General features: G+C 46.7%; 1 protein-coding gene and 1 pseudogene across 3 annotated transcripts in view; both read left to right on the forward strand.

Annotated features, from left to right (window-relative positions):
- Positions 1 to 20,333, forward strand: part of Chd9 (chromodomain helicase DNA binding protein 9) — a 221,387-nt gene that overhangs the window by 7,241 nt on the left and 193,813 nt on the right. For all 3 annotated transcript variants that reach the window (XM_029480612.1, XM_029480617.1, XM_029480616.1), the window contains exon 2: positions 13,449 to 13,576. The gene's annotated coding sequence lies outside the window, so the exon portion shown is untranslated. The remainder of the gene's footprint in view (positions 1 to 13,448; positions 13,577 to 20,333) is intronic.
- LOC110300876 lies at positions 11,546 to 12,012 on the forward strand (annotated as a pseudogene).

The raw sequence follows: 20,333 nt of genomic DNA on the forward strand, positions 1-20,333 counted from the left end.
CTCAGTGGGTAAGAGCACCCGACTGCTCTTCCAAAGGTCCAGAGTTCAAATCCCAGCAACCACATGGTGGCTCACAACCATCCGTAATGAGATCTGGCGCCCTCTTCTGGAGTGTCTGAAGACAGCTACAGTGTACTTACATATAATAAATAAATAAATAAGAAAAAAAAAAAGATAGGCAGGGTAGTGTCTGGAGAAACTGCTCAGCAGCTAAGAGCGCTGGATGCTCTTGTAGGGGACCTGGGTTCAGTTCCTAGTGCCCACATTGCACATCACAACCATCTGTAAGTCCAGTTCCAGGAAATCTGACACCATCTTCTAACAGTCTAACATCTGTAAGCATCGGGCAAGCCGGGCACAAACATGAGGCAAAACTGTTCATATGCCTAAAATAAATAATTAAAAAAAACTTTTAGATAATAGCTGATATCAGTCTGCCAGGCTCCGGGTGTGGTAGTGTATGTCTTTTCACCTTCTTCTTCTTCTTTTTCTTTGTTATCGTTGTTTTCTGGGTTTTTGTTTTGAGACAAGGTGTCACTATGTAGACCGGGCTGGCCTCAAACTCACAGAGATCCACCTACCACCACATCAGTTCTGATCTTCTTTCCCTCTCTTCCTGTCTCCCTTATCCAAGGTCCCCCATCCCTGACCTAGCCTGACCTCCCTTGAACTCAGTCCTCTTACTTCATTTTTCTAAGTGCTAAGATTAGGCATGTGCCAGTTCACCTGCCTATTTAATTGCTACATAGTAACTGAGTGTGTTTATGAGACATGGTATACTGTTGTGTCCGGCCAGCAGATCACAGGTGGTTCTAGCCTGGAAAGGCATTTTGGAAACCTGGAAGAGAAGAGGGGCTAGGCGGCGCGAGATAAAGATGTAGCTAAGACAGTCATCCTGATCGAAGCTCAATTTTACTAATCCACACACAGTTATGAAGCAGGGGAAGGGGGCCCGATTCCCGCCAAATAATCTTGGGGTCCAGTAGCAGGGTGACCACATGTATGGCTCTGGAACAGCAAAGGGGCAGGCTACAGCAGTGGGCGTGGCAGAACGATTGAGCGGGAAGCTCCACCCCTGAGCAAGCAGGTTTCAGGCTGAGGGAGGGGAGACTACAGTATACTACTTAAATACTCAAGAGTATATGATGATTAAATCTCTCTCTCTCTCTCTCTCTCTCTCTCTCTCTCTCTCTCTCTCTCTCTCTGTGTGTGTGTGTGTGTGTGTGTGTGTGTGTGTGTGTGTGATCTTCAACATAAGTTCCAGATCAGAGTGGATTACACAGTGAGTCCCTGTCTGAAAACAGCTGAAGAGCAGACCCTGCCTGAACCATGGTCCAGTGATTAAGAGCACAACCTGCTCTTTTAGATCATGGAAGCTGGGTTCCAGCACCCAAGCCTCTAACCCTAATCACCAAGAGGACCTGACGCTTCCGGATGGATGCGGACTCACGTGTACACACACACATGCACATATATGGAAATACAATAATAAAAATAAATCAAAGGCACACAAAATGAACAAACCAAAAGGCATGTGCCCTGTGTAGCTCTATTTCTGTATCCACTCTACCCTTTCTCTGACCACCCTCCCCACCTCACCAAAAACCATGGTTTCATACCGTGCTAACCCTTTTTTTTTTCAGCTTCCATATTCAAGTGAGAACACATAATGTTTGTCTTTTAGTATCTGACTCATTTCACTTAACATAATATCCTCCAGGCTCATCCACACTGCCACAGCTTGTAAATTAATTCATTTCAATGGGCTCTCCTGTAGCCTAGACTGACTTTGACTTCATCATAACCCAGATCCTCTCAAGAACAGGAATTACAGTTGTATCCCACTCACCCAGCAAGTAGCAAGATTTTTGTTCTTCTTTTGTGGCCGAATAATATTCTACCACATTTTCTTTTTTGGCTTTACTTCCTGTGTGTCTGCCCACATTCCATTCACGCACTTTTTCACTGGTGGACACCGGGTTGATCCCTCCGTATGGCTACCGTGAATGATGCTGTAGGAGTATAGATGTCTCTTCAGCATCTCATTTCCCTTTGTTTGGATATACACTCCCGGGAAAGTTTGCTGGATCGTCTGATAAGTCTATGCCAGGCCTCCATACTGTTTTTCATAGCGACTGTACTAATTTACATTCCCACCAGCAGCAAAAGAGTGTCCCTTTCTCTGCAGCCTGCTGGCCACCCTTCTAAACACTTTGTGCGTACAATTCAATCCGTCTTCATTGCAGCCGTCGGGGTTAAAGACTATTTAAATGAGATACTGTTCCTAGCCCCATTTCACTTCTGAGCAAACCAGCTGAAGAGGGTAAAAACTGTACTTAGAGTTACAGAGGGAGGGAGGGACAGGCCGGGGATAAACTCAGGTGGTCTTCCTCCAGAACTGCAGGTTAAACGCTGTTAACCTCAACCACCCCTTACCACTGCACTCACACTGGGGATTAAATATAGGACCTCATGCATGCTAGGCAGGTACTCTCCAGCTGGGTAGATAATAATAGATATTAATGATAGATAGATAGATAGATAGATAGATAGATAGATAGATAGATAGATAGATAGATAGATATTAATCTATCCCAACTGATTTTTAAACATTTCCTAAGAAAGGCTCTTTGAGGCAGGCCTCAAATTTGGAATTCTCCTGACTCAGCTTCCCCAGCTGTTGGGATTTTAGGGCTAAACCTAGGGCCTCCGAAATGCTTGCCCATGGTCTACTCCTGAGCCGATCACCAGCCTGAGACTGTGTGCTTAGTCACAGCACTACATTGCTTTTCACAGAGCTGACAAAGAGAAAGGAAAGGGGCAAGTGATTCATGAATAAATGAAGTAAAATGTGATTTTTAAATGTGTTCCCCCTCTCTCTGCCTTCCTGCCCTCTGGGAGTCTGGGCACAGGAAAGGCCTGGCTCACCTCTGCCCTCCCCTTCACCTCTCTACCAATAAACTCTCTCCTTTCTTGCAACTGAAAAAAAAAATACCTCTTAAAAAAAAACATTAAGCCAAGAGGTTGTGGCTCATGCCATTAATCCCAGCAGAGGCAGGTGAATCTCTGAGTTGGAGACCAGCCTAGTCTACAAGGTTAGCTCCAGGACAGCCAGGGCAAATCAGAGAAACCTTGTCTTGAAAAAAAAACAAGAGCAACAGCAACAATAGTAATATAATTTTGTTTTGTTTTTGAAACAAAGTCTAACTATGTAATCCTGACTGTCCCAGAACTCGCTATGTAGGAGATGGTGCCCTGGAACTTGGTATGAAGACCAACCAGGCTGGCCTCAAACTCAGAGATCTCTTTATCTCTGACTCCCAAGTGCTGGGATTAAAGGATTCACCATCATACCTGGCTATATGTTTTTATCTTTATTTTATTTCTTATCATCATTGCATCTGTGTGGTGGTGGCAGTGGCAGGGTCTATGTGGAGGTCAGAGGACAGTTGGCTCTCTCCTTCCACCATGCAAGCAGAGGCTCAAACTCAGTCACCAGGCTTGCATGGTGGGCCCTAGTAGAAGATGCTGAGCAGTCTCGCTGGTCCCTTTTCTTGCCTTTTTTGAGACAGGAACTCATATTGTGGCCCAGACTGGCTTTGAACTTGAGGTAGTACTCATACCTCTGCCTCCCAAGAACTAGGATTACACTTGTGTGCCACCAGGCCGGCAAGGCCCCTTGGTTTTGGTTTTGTTTTGTTTTTTTTTTCCCAGTCGCTCTATACCTGCTACCTCTTGGCTGTTGTGCTTTCTCCTGGAGCCTCCGAGAATAATCTCTCCCCTTTCCATCACAGCAATTCTGATTGGCGACAGGATGCCAGGTCTTCCTAGATCTTTGCTTCTGTCACTTGAGCGTTGCCATTTCCTTCAGTTTGTTCTGTAACTCATCCTTGGCACCTTCCCCCAAGTACAGGGCCTCCTTCTTCCTTTTTCTCTTCTCTTAAACTTACAATGTTGGTTTTGTTATTGATTTGTTCTTTCTTTCATGGTCATTTTGGGTCAGGGCAGATGACTGTGGCTGGGTCATGGATGTACTGAAGGCTCACTGCTTAGTCAAGTCAAAAGGGAGGCAAGGCTAGGGAGAGGCTCAGTGGGAGAACACCTGCCTGTCATGTGCAAAGCATTGGTTTCAGTCCCCAGCACACTCCTCACCCTAAAATAGGAGGAGCCATGCTTACCCGTAAAGAAGAAATCCCTCCTGATCCAAATCATTCTAGGCTGGAGGGTGGAGGTCCAGAATCTTTGCAAGCCGGGAGTGGAGCTTCTTCTGTGTACTTGGAGATAATCCAACAGAAAGGGATGAACCAATCTAACTTGACAGAGGTTGGTGACTAAGCCAGACCACAAACATTAAATCACAATGGGAGAGGGAACTGGGAAACAGCCTGAACCCCTTCTGTGAACTCCGTCAGCACATTCCTCAACCTCCATGCAGCAGGCCACATGGAAAGTCACATTCTAGTTTGAAGGCTGGTATTCACGGAAGCAAACCAAGGTGGGCAAGATAAATGACTTCATATCCAGGAGAGCCTAAGATATTTGCGTCCACTAAAGAGAGCCCAGAACTGCAGCTCCCCTGGCGGAATTCCCCACCCCTCTGCCCATGGCAGACATGACTGGTCAATTACTGACCTAGTTCTTTCCTGTTATTCCAGGTACCAGCCTGAAAAAAAACCTCATGAGTATCCTGAAGGGGCTGGTGAGGTGACTCAGTAAGTCAGGTCCCAGCCATTCAAGTACAGAGATCCGAGCTTGGATCCCCACACCCTCATAAAAAGCCAGACATTGTGAATGTGTGTGTGTGTGTGTGTGTGTGTGTGTGTGTGTATGTGTGTGTGTGTGTGTGTGTGTGTGTGTGTGTGTGTGTGTGTGCAGTCCTGGGGGTATATGGAGATGGGCAGATCCCTGCAGTTTGCTTCAGGCTCCAAGTTCAGGGAAGACACTGTCTCAGTTAATTAAGTAGGGAAGGGCTGTGAAATGCCTCAGCAGGTAAAGGTGCTTGGACAGACCAAGTTTGAGGAGCTAAATTCAACCCCGGGACCCTTGTAAAACATGGAAGGAGAGAACAGACTCCACACGGCATGCCCCCTCCCACCCCCCAAAGATGTTGTTGTTGTTGATGATGATGGTGATGATGATGATGATGATGATATTTAAGATTAAAAAAAAAAATAATAAGGTAGAGATTGGTGGAGGAAGAAGACCACCAAGATGGAGCTCTGGCCTCAGCAAGCACACGCACAGACAAGCACCCCTGCCCAGATAAGCTTGAACACACATGAGTACAGGCATGTAACACACAGGAAACAAAACAAAACAAAAAAAGGTAAGGAGGCTGAAAAGGGAAAAGAGAGAGACTTCCTGGAAGCTCTGGCCAGACCTCAGAGTTGCCAGTGTTGCTTAATGAAGTTTGCAGAGTTCCCATTAGCCTGGCCAACGAGAGACAACCCAGGCTCTCAGAGGCGTCCCTTGGCGCTGCTCTCGAGCATCTACCGTATTATTTCTGTCTGCCTATTATTTCCACAGCATTCATTAATACAGCCTGCCTGTCCGTTTGCTTTTCTCTTTTCTCATTGTCAAGTCTTGATTTGATTTCCAGGCCTTGCTTGGCCCGCTTTGTCTCGAGACACATCCTGTTCCTTCCTTAAGGACTGTGGCAGATTGGTAACAGAGGATGTTGTATGTGGGGCTTCCACTGGCGAATCACACATTTTAACCAAATGTGTGACGTCAAGCAAAGCAGCAACTTCTTGCAATCAGGAAGTGCTTTGCTGGCTGAGGGTGTAGCCCAGTGTTAGGGTGCCAGCCCATCCTACACAAAGCCCTGGGTTCTATCCCCAGCTCAGCATAAAAACCATGTCTGTAAAGGAGGTGGAAAGATCGCAAGTTCAGGGTCATCCCTGCCTGTGAGTTCAAAGCCAGCCTGGCCACATTAGACCCTGTCTCCAAAAAAGAGAAGAAAACAAAACAAAGCAGTTGAATGTGATGTAGACTTCGTTCTGCTATAGAAAGGGCAGCGTTGCAGGAAATTGAAGGGGTCTTGTTGTTTTATTTTTCTGTTTATTTGTGAGCAAGCGAGTGTGGGTGTGCATGTGTACGCATGGATAAGCCACACCGTAGTGAGCAGGTCTGTTCCAAAGCTGGTTCTTCCCTTCCACCTTGTTGACGCAGGGTGTCTGTTGTTTTTGTTGTGGTGATGCGTACGCTAGGCTGCTTCCTGTCTCCACCTTCGGCCTCCCGGTAGGACTGAGTGTACAGATGTGCACCCACCTTTGGCTTCTGGTTCTAGGGCTCTAATTCAGGACCTCAGACTAGCCTGGCAAATGCTTTTACAGAGCTATCTCACTGGCCATGCATGACAGTTTTAAGTCGTTTATGGCTGTTATCTTTCAGCTTGGACCTAGGTATGATGGACAAGGGCTGCTGGTTTGTTTGTTTGTTTTCGGGGTTATTGTTTTGTTTTGTTTTCAGTGCTAGGGATCGGACCTCAGGCCTCACACTTCTTAAGTTGGCTGCTGTTGAATATTGCGTTTGATTCACAAAAGAGCTAGCTAGCATTCTTAGCCAGGTATGGTGGTCTATTCTTATATTCCCAGGCTTTGGGGTGCAGAGGTCAGAGGATCTTGACTTCAAGGCTATTGTGTTCAGATACAGGGCAAGACCTTGTCTCAAAACAAAACAAAACAAATCTAAAATACATAAATAACAGAATTTAAATTCCTATTATTTTAAAGCAAAAAGACTTTTGGGTAACCTTAGAAGGTGTTCAGAGGCTGGGGATGCAGGGCCCTGTAAGAGCATGTTCCTAGCATGCCTGAGGCCCTGCCTTCCATTCCTAGCACTGTATAAAAAGCACAAGCTACACAGTTCTTTTCATTCACATTGAGAACCTCTGACTGACCCAAAAGAAAAGGAAAAGCCACAGGGAGAACCTGAGTGTGTGGAGCTTCTGAGCCTCCTTGAGCGCCCTGAGAAGGAAGGTGGCCCCTTGGCCTAAGGGAGAGGTCCAGTCTAAGAAGGGAAGCTTGGTTCTCACCCTGGGAAAGCTGCCAGTCCAATGGAAGAGGCAGTGCTCCTAACCTCGGTGGGGGCTGGGGGTCTGATAGAGGAGAGTACATGCTTGGTCTGTGGTCCCTCTGCCAGTCAGCAGGCACGGTGGGAACTGGCATCAGCCTAGCTTTACCGAACCTACGCGGATACATTTGGGGGCAGCTTCTGAAGATGGACTCAGAGATTTTCTTTTTGTTTGCTTGTTTTGAAGCTCAATTTTTATTTTTAATTCTGGGTAGGTGTGTCTGTGTCGGCCTGTGGTTGTGTGAGTGTAGGTCTGAGGCTGGAAGTGTCAGACCTCTCGAAGCTGGAGTTGCAGACTGTTGTAAACCTCCTGATATGGGTGCATGCTGGGAGCCAAACTCTGGTCCCCCGGGAGAACAGCAAGTGCTCTTAACCACTGAACCATATCTTCAGCTCCAAATTTGCTTATTTTTTAATAGAACACACACAGAGAGAGAGAGAGAGAGTTTTATTGCCTTGTTTGGAGACAGGGTCTCCTTGGTTGGGCTGTCCTGGAACTTAACTGTATGGACCAGACTGGCTTCCAACTCACAGGGACCTGCCAGCCTATGCTTCTTGAGTGCTGGGATTAAAAGTACCTGGCCTTATTTACTTTTTTAAAGATTGATTTTGTGTGTGTGTGTGTGTGTGTGTGTGTGTGTGAGAGAGAGAGAGAGAGAGAGAGAGAGAGACTAATGCACATGTGCGTATATGAGTTTATCTGTACTACATTTGTGCAGGAGTCCAGTATGTATGTGTTTTTAAAATTATTAAAAACAGTTTAAATGTACCGAATTGATACAATAGTCCAGAGTTCTGTTTCAATATCTTACATTACTATAGTTTAGTTATCTTACAATTAGCCAACAATGACATCATGTGTGGTATATTTGTTACAGACTAGTATTAATACTCTCATCGGAACGGTAATGGTACAATGGTACAGGACTTAAACACACATCCTCTCTAACCCCAAGGCCACACACTGACTCCTTTGTTGTGGTTCTGATGACTAAACCCAGGTCTCATGCATGATAGGTGAGTGTTCTAACCACTGAGATACATGCCCCTTCCTTGCCCTTGGAAAGAGTTCTTAAAATGTATCAATGTTCAGGATCCCTGTAGGGCTGGTTCATATCCCAGATCCACCTCCTGCTGGCTGGCTGTGCTCCTAAGCAGGGCAGGTTGCTTCATCTCCTGATTCGGTTTTCTCAGCTAAAGAAGAGAACCAACATTGCCACATGCCACTGAAGCTCCTTGGGCGCTGTGCACAAGATAAGCATCACTCCTCGCCAGCCTTACTCTGGCCTGAGCATCCCTTCCTGTTTCCCTTCTAAGGTAACAGGGCTCTCATGACAGTGGATCAGCGGCTCCCTGGTCACCTCCTCTTCCTTCCTGTCCAGAATTCTCACCCACCTCCTGCCTCTCATAGCATCCTTCTGACAGAGTGTCTTCTCCTGATGCCCCGCCAGCCGCCAGTTCACATGATTCCTCATCCTCACCCCCTCCAACCCACCAGGCCCTCCCCTTCTGCTGTGACACTGCTGTGACAAGCAGCATGTCCCCTTTCCCTCCTTGGAGCAGCCAGAGTCACAGACACACTCCTACCTCGCAGCACCTAACCACCTCAGACCCTGTGACAGGCAGGGCTGCAGGCCTGCCCTGGGCAAGGCTCTCCCTCACCTCTCATCTCTCTCTCCTGCCTGCCAGCACTGACCTCCTGGTACAAGCCTGTGGGGCTTGGCACCTGTGGTGAGCTTTGACAAGACAAAGACTCTGCGTCACTTCCATTAATTATGTTTGCGTGTAGCTATGAATTTTCCGATGGTGAAAATGGATGTCACAAAATTTACAATTTTAGCTTCTATTGAGGTGGCTCTCTGGCCTGAAACCCGGGGAGTCGTCTGTACTGGGTATGTGTTCTGTGTCAGAGCTGTGTTCCTACCTGCTTGAAGTGATGATGTTTTTCTAGGTTTTTTTTTTTTGGTGTTTTGAAAGAGGGTCTCCCCCCAACTCCCCAAGCTAGGATTAGGGGTATGTATCACCACACCCCGCTTCAGCAACCGAGTGTTTTTTCCATGTATTTATTTTCCATTTGAATAACATATTTATAGACATGGCAGTTCATATCCTTTGCTCCTGTTTTATGGTGTGCGTGTGCATGTCTGCGTGTGCATGTGTGTGTTATGCATACATGTGTGGGTGTGTGCACATGTTTGTGTGTGTGTACATGCATATGGAGGCTAGGGGTTGACTGCAGGTATTTGTCCAATCCTCACCTTCTTTTAGATTTATTTATTTTATGAGTATGAGTATTTTATGTGCGTGTAGTGTGTGTGTATGTGTGTGTGAACACCACGTATATACCCAGTGCCCACAGAGATGAAAGAGGGATCAGATTCCTAAGAACTAGAATTACAGATGGTTTCGAGCCACCACATGGATGCTGTGACTCAAACCTGGGTCCTCCACAAGAGCAACAAGCATTCTTAACTCCCAAGCCATCCATCTTTACAGCCTTTTTATTTGAGACAGTGTCTCTGACTGGCCCTAGATACGGTGGGGTAAATGCCAGACCAGCTTTTGCTTAGATCCTGGGGACCTACAATCTCATTCTTACAGGGCAAGCACTTAACCAAATGAGCCACCTCCTCCTCACCTCCATTTGCCCGAGTTTTAATCCGGCTGGGTGTTCTGTCATAGACTGTGGCTATCAGTTCCTTGTCAGAGGTGTGACCCATGTCTTAGACTTGCCTTTCCAATTTCTGTCATTTGAAACATACAGTTTTGTTTTAATTTGTTGTACTTGACTATTTTTGCTTATTTTGAGACAGAGGCTAACTCTGTAGCCATTGATGGCTTGCCGGGAACTCACTGTGTAGCCGAGGCTTGCCTCAAGCTTTTCTTAGTCTTCCTGCCTTAGCTTTCCAGGGGCTGAGATTACAAGTATGTGTGCTACCACAGCAGGCTCAGAAGGTTTGGTTTGGTTTTATAGGCATTGTTTCTCTGTGTAGCTCTGGCTGTACTAGAACTCACCCCATAGACAAGGCTGGCCTCAGACTCGGAGATCCACCTGCCTCTGCCTCCTTCCTGCGTGCTAAAAGCATGTGATACCACACCTGGCTTAGAAGTTTTCAATTTTGATGAAGCTTCAATTCATCCGTTCTGTTCTTTTGCTGTCTGTGCTTTCAGTGTCGTGTTTAAGAAGTCATCCCTGGCCAGGCGGTGGTGGCGCAAGCCTTTAATCCCAGCACTTGGGAGGCAGAGGCAGGTGGATTTCTGAGTTCGAGGCCAGCATGGTCTACAGCGAAAGTTCCAGGACAGCCAGGGCTACACAGAGAAACCCTATCTCGAAAAACCAAAAGAAAAAAGAAAAGAAAAAAAAGTCATCCCCAAGTGTCAGGCCATGAAACCTTTTCCCATAATCTCCTTTGAGAGTTGTAGTTCCCACGGTAGGATGCAGGCCTTTGATGTATCTGAGCTCATTTCTATGCGTGATTAGCAATCAGGGCCCAGCATCAGTCTTTAGTATGTGAATGTCCAGTTGCCAAATCATTTGTTGGAGAGCCCATCCCTTCTCAGAAGTTCTGGCGTCCTCCTGAAGTAGGTTGATCAAACCTGCAAGGGTTAGTATCTAGTGTTGCTCTTTTGCTCTATTGGTCTAGGTGGCTTCCTCTACATCACTACCACCGTGTCTAGAGAATTGTGGTTCTGTAGTTCATTCTGAAGCTGGAGGATACATATGAGCCTTCCAATTTCCTATCTTGATTATTTCAGCCACTTACTCCTCTGGGATTCCTTATGAATTATGGTATGAATTCTTTGTTTTTGCCAGACACGAGTGGGGCTAGTACACCTATATCCTCAGTACTTAAGAAACTAAGCCTCCAAGATTGGAATCCGAGGCCAACCTGGAAGCAAGAGTCTGTCTTAAAATCAAAACTGAAAGGCATGGACCTGTGGCTCAGGGGTACAGCACTTTCCTTGCAAGTACAAGCCCCTGGTTTGGAGCCTCAGAACTGTAAATCAAAGCAAAACATTATGCCCAGTATCTTTTTTTTTTTTTTAAGATTTATTTATTTATATGAGTACACTGTAGCTGTCTTCAGACACACCAGAAAAGGGCATCAGATCTCATGACAGGTGGTTGTGAGCCACCATGTGGTTGCTGGGTATTGAACTTGGGACCTCTGGAAGTACTGGCAGTCAGTGCTCTTACCCGCTGAGCCATCTCTCCAGCCCTATGCCTAGTATCTTTATGAGACTCCATCTGTAGATCACTGGAAGTCAGATTGGTATCACATATTGAGTCTTCAGTGCCTGGAACATGGGATCTTTCCATTTCTTTCAGGGGTGGTGATGGTGTGTGTGTGTGTGTGTCTGTACGCACACATAGACCAAGAGGAGGATGCCCGGTGCCATGATCTATCATTCACGTTGAAAAAGGAGGTCACTTCCTTTTGTGGGTAGCAGTGAACATGGCCAGAGTGGCATGAAGGCCTTGGGCACATTTCCGGGGTACCAGGTGATGGGGTACTGTTTGTCCATCCTGAAATGCCACACTCCACCATTGTACCGAATACGCATCTTTGCACTCACCTGTATGTTAGCCAAGTCCCGATGCTGGTATTTGTTGTCCCAGCCAAATAAGATAAAGTCATCAGGAGAGATGGTGGAGTCGGTGTACGTGGGCTGGCGTTTGAGAAGCTGCTTCTGCCTGTGAAGAGCTTCAGTCTCTGGCTGCGCTAGGACTCCCAGCGTGGCACACACATGGACAGTGAGTACCGGACTAACCATTGCTGGCGCCATCATGCCAAGACATGGGTGTCCAGCACAGTGTGCACTCACTCTGTGATCCAGATCATGAAGGTGGAAGAGATGGCAGCTGCCCTGTGCTGCGGGCCAGCCCTCCAGCAGTTTCAGGACTCCAAGATCAAGTTCTCATTGCCTCATCTGTGATGCAAGTGCAAGCTTCACCTTACACCAAGAGGTCAACGGATTCTTCTACACTCAGAGACCTGCTGGATAAAACTCCAGAAAGAGAAGAGGAGGGGAAGGAAGAGGAGGAGGGGAAGGCGGAGGAGGAGGAGAGGGGGGAGGGGGAGGAGGGAGAAGGGGAAGAGGAGGAGGCAGAAAGGAAGAGGGAGAGGAAGGAAAGAAGGAAAACTGTGTTCAGTTGGGGGGCTGGAGAAATGGCTCAGCAGTTAAGAGCACTGACTCTTCTTCCTGAGGTCCTGAGTTCAATTCCCAGCAACCACTTGGTGGCTCACAACCATCCGTGATGGGATCTGATGCCCTCTTCTGGTGTGTCTGAAGACAGCTACAGTGTACTCACATACATGGAATAAATTAAAAACAAAAAAACAAAACAAAACTGTATTTAGTGGATTTATGTGTGTTTCCCAGCTACTTAGGAGACTAGGACCTTTTGAACCATGAGTTCAAGACCAACCTACCTACAAAGTAAATCACTTCTCATCATTACCCCGCCCCCCCCCCCACACACACACACACACTTTCTTCCTTTTACTCTTCTCCTAGTGCTGGGAATAAAATCCTGGTACTTAGAAATGCTAGACAAGTGTTCTTCTACACAGTCACACCTCCAGCAACCCAGCTACTCTCTTTTTCTCTTTTTAAATAAATTTATTCATTTGTGTGGGGGAGGGGGTGTAGTGTGTGTGTGTGTGTGTGTGTGTGTGTGTGTGTGTGTGGTGGGATGGGGTGGAATGTGGACACCAGAGAATGAACTGTAGAGGGGTCTGTTCTGTCCTTCCATCCCATGGGTCTGGGGGATTGAACTTGGGTCCTCAGGCTTGGCAGCAAGTGCCTTTATCTGCTGAGCCATCTTAGTGGCCCCTTCCCTATCTCTGGCAAAAAAAAAAAAAAAAAAAGGCAAAAATCCCAAGCTTGAGTTCATTTATTTTCTGAGGTTGTCCTGGCCACTCACTCTGCTCTGATTGTAAGAAACAGCCTGGGGATTTCTCTTCCTCGGTTAGGAATAGAGAGCATAACACTGCCTCAGGTAGACCCAGCAAAGGCACTGCAGAGGCCCATCCCTGCTGTAGGCCTAACCAGGCTATCTCTCCAGCACGTGGCATGACAACAGTCAGAGCCTGGAAGCCTCTAGATTCCACCCCCACCCACGTCCCCATCACGGAGACCTCCCCCTGCCACAGGCACTGCGCATCAGAGAACAGAGGAAGGAGCAAAACCAGGTCCCCTGTACCCCTCCTCTTTTTGATGACTGCTCTGGGGACAGAGTCGAAGGATAGTGCTTCCAGCGCCTGTGCCTGGGAGGTGTCCTCTTGTGTCTCCAGTCTGCAGCTCAGTGACAACAGACACTCTCCAGTTATTTTCCAAGCCTTGGGTTTATTTTGCTTCTTGTTTTTCAGGCCTGTGGGACACTTACAGGACACAGACACACACACAGCCTGCTCTGTGGCTCTCCTGACGACTGCAGAATCCGTGGGCTCCGGAGTCTGAGACAGCGTCTGTCTCCTTTCCTACCTCTTCCTCTCAGGTAGGTCTGCTGACATCTTCCCAGCTGGAAGCCCCCTTTGCCACAGGGCCCAGCTCCCAAGCAGCCTGTTCCACCTCAGCTGCAGCTACTGCCAGCCCCAGCCAACACCCATTCCCATCTCCATGGCAACCGAAACCCGGTTCCCATCCCTGCCTTTCTACTTCAGAAAGGAAAGCGGTGACCTGTCTCCTGTCTGCTCTCCTGCTCTCTTTCTTTGCTGTCTTTTTGGCTGGCCTAGAGCCCACTATATGGACTGGGCTGGCCTCAGATTTGTGCCATTTCTCCCACCTGGTTTCCTGAGTGACAAGAATACCGTCATAAGCCACCATGGCTGGTTTTTATTTCCTTGTTGGTTGTTTTTTGTTTGTTTGTTTGTTTGTTTGTTTGTTTGTTTCTGAGACAGTCCCAGTTGTGATATGTAGACCACGCTGGCCTCGAGCTCACAGACATCTGTTTACCACTACCTCCTGAATTCTTTCAGTTTTTATACGGTGAAGGATGGCTTTGTGCTTTGCCAGCCCAGAGCAGGGTGAGGACTTTTGTTACAATGTTCCCATGGTGCTAACTTGCAGCATGGGGTACCTGGTTACTTACCTTCTCGTCTGGAGAGGCCAGAGGTTGCCTGGAAATACATTGTCATTGTATATCATCTCTGAATGTGAGACCCTCCCCCACCCCAGGAACCCGTGCTTTTTAGGTTGTTTGAGCGAGATCAGTTAAATGCGCACTCCTGGTATTAGGTAGATTTGAGCTCTTTGGCTTGCATTAAGCTTGTAGAACCTTGATGTGTGGTGTGGAGGGCCTGGGAAAGCCTTTTCCTCAGGTACAGCCTTGGTGTCAAAAATGTGCTTATTACATCTGTATGGAGCACATGCTCAAGTGCCCCACATGGTGCGTGTGGGGGTCCGAGGACAGTTTACAGGAGTTGGTTCTTTCCTTCTGCCAGTGGATTGTGAGGACCAGACTCAGGTCATCATGAGCAGCAAGTGTCTTTACCCGCTGTGGTCCCCAAGTTGTCCTCCCACTTTCACCTATGAACTGTGAATGCACCCCCGTGCACGTACATATACATCATGCATGTGTGCACACACTTACAGACACACACACACACACACACACACGCACACACACAATCCTTTTTTGTTTGTTTTTGAGACAAGGCCTCTCTACATAGCTCTGAAACTCACTATAAAGACCAGATTGGTCTTGAACCCACTGCCTCTGCCTCATAAGTGCTAGGATTAAAGGTGGGCACCATCATACCAGGCTCTAAATACTTAAAAATCAATAACTAGGAAAGGAAAGAAATAATAGAAAAAGGAAAGGAAAGGAAAAGAAGTGGGGGAACTGAGAGGTTGTCCAGTGGTTAGGGTCACTTGTTGCTCTTGTGGACCGATCTAGGTTCAGTTTCCAGCAGCCGCAGGGTGTTTTATATTCTCCCCACTTCCAGGGGAGTAGACATACATCTTCTAACCTCTGCAGGGGGCAGGAATGCATGTGGTGCACATACATACATGCAATCAAAAGATACACACAAAATAAAACACATGCATCAACATTGTTATTTATTATTATTATTTATTTTATTATTTTTTTTTAGTTAAAACAAAACAAGAAAAAACCCAGTGTAGACTTTGGGAGCACTCACTTGCCTAGCATACACATGGCCCTGAGTTCTCTCTCTAGTACTGAGAAAGGAACATTGATGCTGAACCCTCTCCATCCTTTAGTGCACTGAGCACTTTATTTTTATGTATGTATGTATGTATGTATGTATGTATGTATGTATGTATGTATGTATTTAATTCGTCTTCGCATACAATGTCTCCTCAGATGACTTCCTCTCCTGGCATCTGGGACTGCGGTCATGAGATGGGCATCTGGCCTTTGTCTTGGTCCCTAACGCTAGAGAACTTAAAGCCTTGGAGTTTCCTGAAGGACTGGCATTTGTTATTCTAATGACCCCTCCCCAATCACACCTCGTTATGCTAATAGACCCAAGGTGAGGCCCCTTCCTAGTCCCTCTCTCAGCCATTCACTTAAGAATGGAGAGATTAGAGGCTTGGAACTTTCTAGAGCAGTTCTCTCCCTCTCTCTGGGAAGGATAGAGGAGTGCTGGCAGCCTAGGAGAGTTAGAGACCTTGGGGTGAACTGACTGAGCCTCGGGCAGTCGGCTGGCCCAGAAGAAAGCAAGGCTCTGCTCCCTGCCTCACCCACCTGCCTGGTGCTGCATCTCTCCTATTTGGCTGTTGCCGACTTGCATCCTTTATTTAAAAAATTGGCAAATGGAAGAAGAGTAGTTCCCTGTGTTTCAGGAGGCTGTTTAGCCAACCAGCCAACCTGAAGGGTGTCTTAGTTAGGGTTTCTATGGCTATGAAGAGACACCATGACCACGGCAACTCCTGTAAAGGAAAGCAAAGGAAAGCATGCAATTGGGGCTGGGTTACAGTTCAGAGGTTTAGTCTATTATCGTCATGGCGGGAAACATGGAGGGCATGCAGTCATGATGCTGGAGAGGTAGCTGAGCGTTCTACATCTTGATCCGTAGGCATAAGGGAACCATGGGTCACACTGGGTGTAGCTTGAGCATATGAGACATCAAAGCCCACTCCAGGGACTCACTTCCTCCAACAAGGCCACGCCTACTCCAACAAGGCCACACCCACTCCAACAAGGCCACACCTCCTAAAAATGCCACTCTCGATGGCCAAGCATTCATATACATGAGTGTGAATCCCAAAGATTCAAGGGGAAAGACTACCAACGCCAATCATCTTGGCCATATTAATTAAACCAAGCTTTTCCATCCATGTACATGGGCTGCAGCCCCCTAAGGTGGGGTTCAAGCAGTCAGCTTTTGGGAGGCTGGAAAGATGGCTCAGCAGCTAAAAGCACTTGAAGGCTTTTCCAGAGGTCCTAAGTTTAATTCCCAGGAACCGCATGGTGGCTCACAGCCATCTATGATGGGATCTAATTTCCCCTTCTGATGTGCATGAAGACAGAACACTCATATGCATAAAATGCATGAATAAATAAATCTTTTTTTAAAAGAGAGGGTCAGCATTGGGTGTGGGGAAGATAAAGTTTTTATAGTTCAGAAGTAAGGGGTTTTCTGATTGGGGGATTTGGCAGGCAAATAGGCGGAGTTAGAGAAATATAATAAGGTGGTCTTAATACGTAGTCATAACAACAGGTAGTCGTAACAACATTTTGAAACAAAGGTAGGGTTTCAAGATGATTATAACAACTTTTTGAAAAAAAGATATGATTGTTGTTTCCTGGAACATGCAGTATAGAACCATTTGTAGTTAAGGTTGCAGATGGGGCATAACCAAATCCTTGAGAAAAAAGAGGTTTAATCATAAGCAGGAATGAACCAAATTTGTCTTTGCTAAAAGATAGCTTTCAAGTCTAAGATGGAGGCAATCTGGTTCATCGTAGGGTTTCTTTGTGTAGCCCTCCTGGCTGTCCTGAAGTTCACTATGTTGACCAGGCTAGCCTCAGATTTAAAGAGATTGGCCTGCCTCGGTCTTAACTGAGGACTGGCTTAAAGGCATGCGCCACCGGCTTCCCCTGAACATTTGTTAGAAGTCTCTGTCTTTTCAGTGCTGAATACTATTGCATTTTGATATTTATATATTTAGAGACAGGATTGCTACATAAACCAGGCTACCCTCAAACTTGCATGGGTCCTGTCTCTGCTTCCCAAGTGCTGGGATTACAGGACTGTAAACCATGCCAGCCCTACTCCATGTTAGATGTACTATATATAATTTGTTTACCTATTCATTTCTAGGTGTTCACTTAGAGTGCTTCCATTTCTTTCTCTAAAAAATAATTAATTTTTTGTTGTTGTTTTGGGGTTTTTTTTGTTTTGTTTTGTTTTTAGAGACAAGGTTTCTCTGTGTAGCTCTGGCCTTCCTAGAACTCACTCTGTAGACCAGGCTGGCCTCGAATTCAGAAATCCACCTGCCTCTGCCTTCCAAGTGCTAGGATTAAAGGTGTGCCACCACTGCCCCGGCTTGACTTAATATTTTTATGTGTATGAGTGTTTTGCCTGAACGTTTGTATTCATATCATATGTGAACTTGGTAGCCAAGAAGAGGACTTTGAATCCCTTGGGACCAGAGTTACAGATGGTTGCAAGTCATTGTGCAGGTTCTGAGAGTCGAACTCAGGTCCCTGCAGGAGCAGCAAGTGCTCTTAACTGATGAGCCGACTCCCCATCCCTCTCTTTGTTTTCTTGAGACAGAACTTGTGACCTGGGTCACAGTTCTCTCGGATGTGTGGAGCTTTTGAAGTATAGATGGTCTCTGGGACTGAGCCTTCAACCTGTGGGCTCTCATGCCAACTGTAGGTAGTCACTCTCGGAACTGAATTGCATCGTAGGCACCAGCTGGTGTTGGAGAATTGGTTGGCATGGGAAATGCACGTACACACATTTGCTATTGGATGGATGAGGGTTCTCTGGGTAGAAACATTTGGGGGAGGGTGCATTTTGGCAAGAAGGCATTTTAAAAAATTAACTAACTTATTTCTGGCCCTACCTGTGCTCCTGGCAGTATAGATAAGGAAGAGACATGCGTAAAGTACTGGAATTGGATATTGGTATAGTATTTTGCTTTAAAAAAAAAAAAAAAAAGCCGGGCGTGGTGGCACGGCAGAGGCAGGCGGATTTCTGAGTTCGAGGCCTGCCTGGTCTACAAAGTGAGTTCCAGGATAGCCAGGGCTATACAGAGAAACCCTGTTTCGAAAAACCAAAAAAAAAAAAAAAAAAAAAAAAAAAAAAAAAAAGAAGGAAAAAAAAAGTGTGTGTGTGCGCGCGCGCGGGCGCTCTCTCTCTCTCTCTCTCTCTCTCTCTCTCTCTCTCACTAGGAAAATAGTGTGAGCGCACCTCCAACCGGGAGACAATGTTTGTCTAAACTTGGGTCTTTGTCTCTATAGCATGCCACCCCCAACCCCTGCTGTCCAAGTGAGGAGGTGGGGCTTTTTAAGTCACTTGTGATGTGCTTTTGAGCACAACATGGGGGGAAGAGACCCCACAGTCTGTTTAGCTCTCCTCATGAAAAATACAAGCTGGGTTTTGACTGAATGACAAAAGGCGAGCTGCGGAGGGAGCCAGGAAGCGTAGTAAAGACCATGACTCTCTGCAAATGTGCACAGCCCAAACAGCTCTTTCCAGTCTGGAAAAATGAAGAGACGTGTCTGTGTCTGTGCGGAGCCAGCCAAGGCTCAGCCCCTCCTCCCGGGCTCCTGCCCCACCCCCACCTTCTGGCAAAGCCTCCCATCCTGCCCCAGACGTGCAGTCATAGCTTTCATCCTGTGTGACTTGTAGTTGCCCAGGAAATAACATTGCCCAGGCTCTGGGGACATGCACCAGCCACTCCCAGGCCGCTTTCCGGGATATCTGTCTGGGTGGGGTTTGCCTGGCATCCCTGACCTTGGCTAAGGCTGGCTCTCAGCAGGGTTGTGTGGAAGGTAAAGGTGGTTCCGTCTTCTCTATGGTTTACTTTCTGCTCCCGCCTTCCCCCTTTCTTTTCCTCCTTTGCCTTTGAAACAACCTTTATCTCATTTCTACTTCTGTACATTGGTGCTTGGAAGGAGACGAGCCAAAGGTGAGAGTGTAAAAGCATTCACAGTGAGTAAAAGTGGGCTGAGAAGGCTCCCATTCAGACGGGGAAACAAACTTGGTCCGTGCTGCATCTCTATATTGGAGAGTCGTGTAAGGTCTGGTTCAGCACCGCGTGTAGACATTACATTTGCATAACAATTACTGTGCTCTTTGGTTGGTCGTCCCAGGGATGGTAGATTAAGAAGGCACCTAGGCACCCAGGCCCCTGGAAATGACAAATCCAAACGGGGTGCTGGGTTCTGCGAAGAGCCCTGGAATTGGGATCAGGATTTCAATTTGTTGAAGGTTGAATAGGAAATGTCTGTGTTCCTCCCTGATGGAACCACAGCTCCTAGTTCAAGCCTGTTCTGTGGGTGCATGCACGAAAGGTGAAAGAGCCGATAACCTTAGGTATTTTTCTTTCTTAGACTTCAGTTTCCTGTATAATAAAATTTAAAACTGGGCATGGTAATGTATGCCTATAATCTTAGCCAGTGGGTGATTGAAGCAAGAAAATCGTAAGTTCAAGGTCATCTACGACTTTGAGGGATGAAGGTTGGCTTGGACATACTGAGATGCTGTTGCAATAATAGTGCAAAGTGGGTGTGTCATATGGCTCAAGGAACTATGTTGATAACCCTCGGGAAGCAAAGGCAGAGGGATCCAGGAGTTGAAGGCCAGCCTCATCTCCGTGTGCTAGTGAGGTGCAGTAGTAGAAGAAAATGCCTGGCTGGGCGTGGTGGCACACGCCTGTAATCCCAGAACTCGAGAGGCAGAGACAAGCAGATTTCTGAGTTCGAGGCCAGCCTGGTCTGCAGAGTGAGTTCCAGGACAGCCAGGGATACACAGAGAAACCCTGTCTCNAAAAAAAAAAAAAAAAAAGAAAGAAAGAAAGAAAAAAGAAAGAAGCCAGGCAATGGTGGCGTATACCTTTAATCCCAGCACTTGGGAGGCAGAGGCAGGCGGATTTCTGAGTTCGAGGCCAGCCTGGTCTACAGAGTGAGTTCTAGGACAGCCAGAGCTATACAGAGAAACCTTGTCTCGAAAACCCAAAAAAAAAAAAAAAAAAAAAAAAAAAAAAAAAAAGAAAATGTGCGAATGTCCTTTGTAAATGGGATCTTAATAGTCAGTTTGTCTTAGAGTCTG

This window comes from Mus caroli, chromosome 8 (assembly GCF_900094665.2).
Source record: "Mus caroli chromosome 8, CAROLI_EIJ_v1.1, whole genome shotgun sequence".
NCBI lineage: Eukaryota > Metazoa > Chordata > Mammalia > Rodentia > Muridae > Mus > Mus caroli.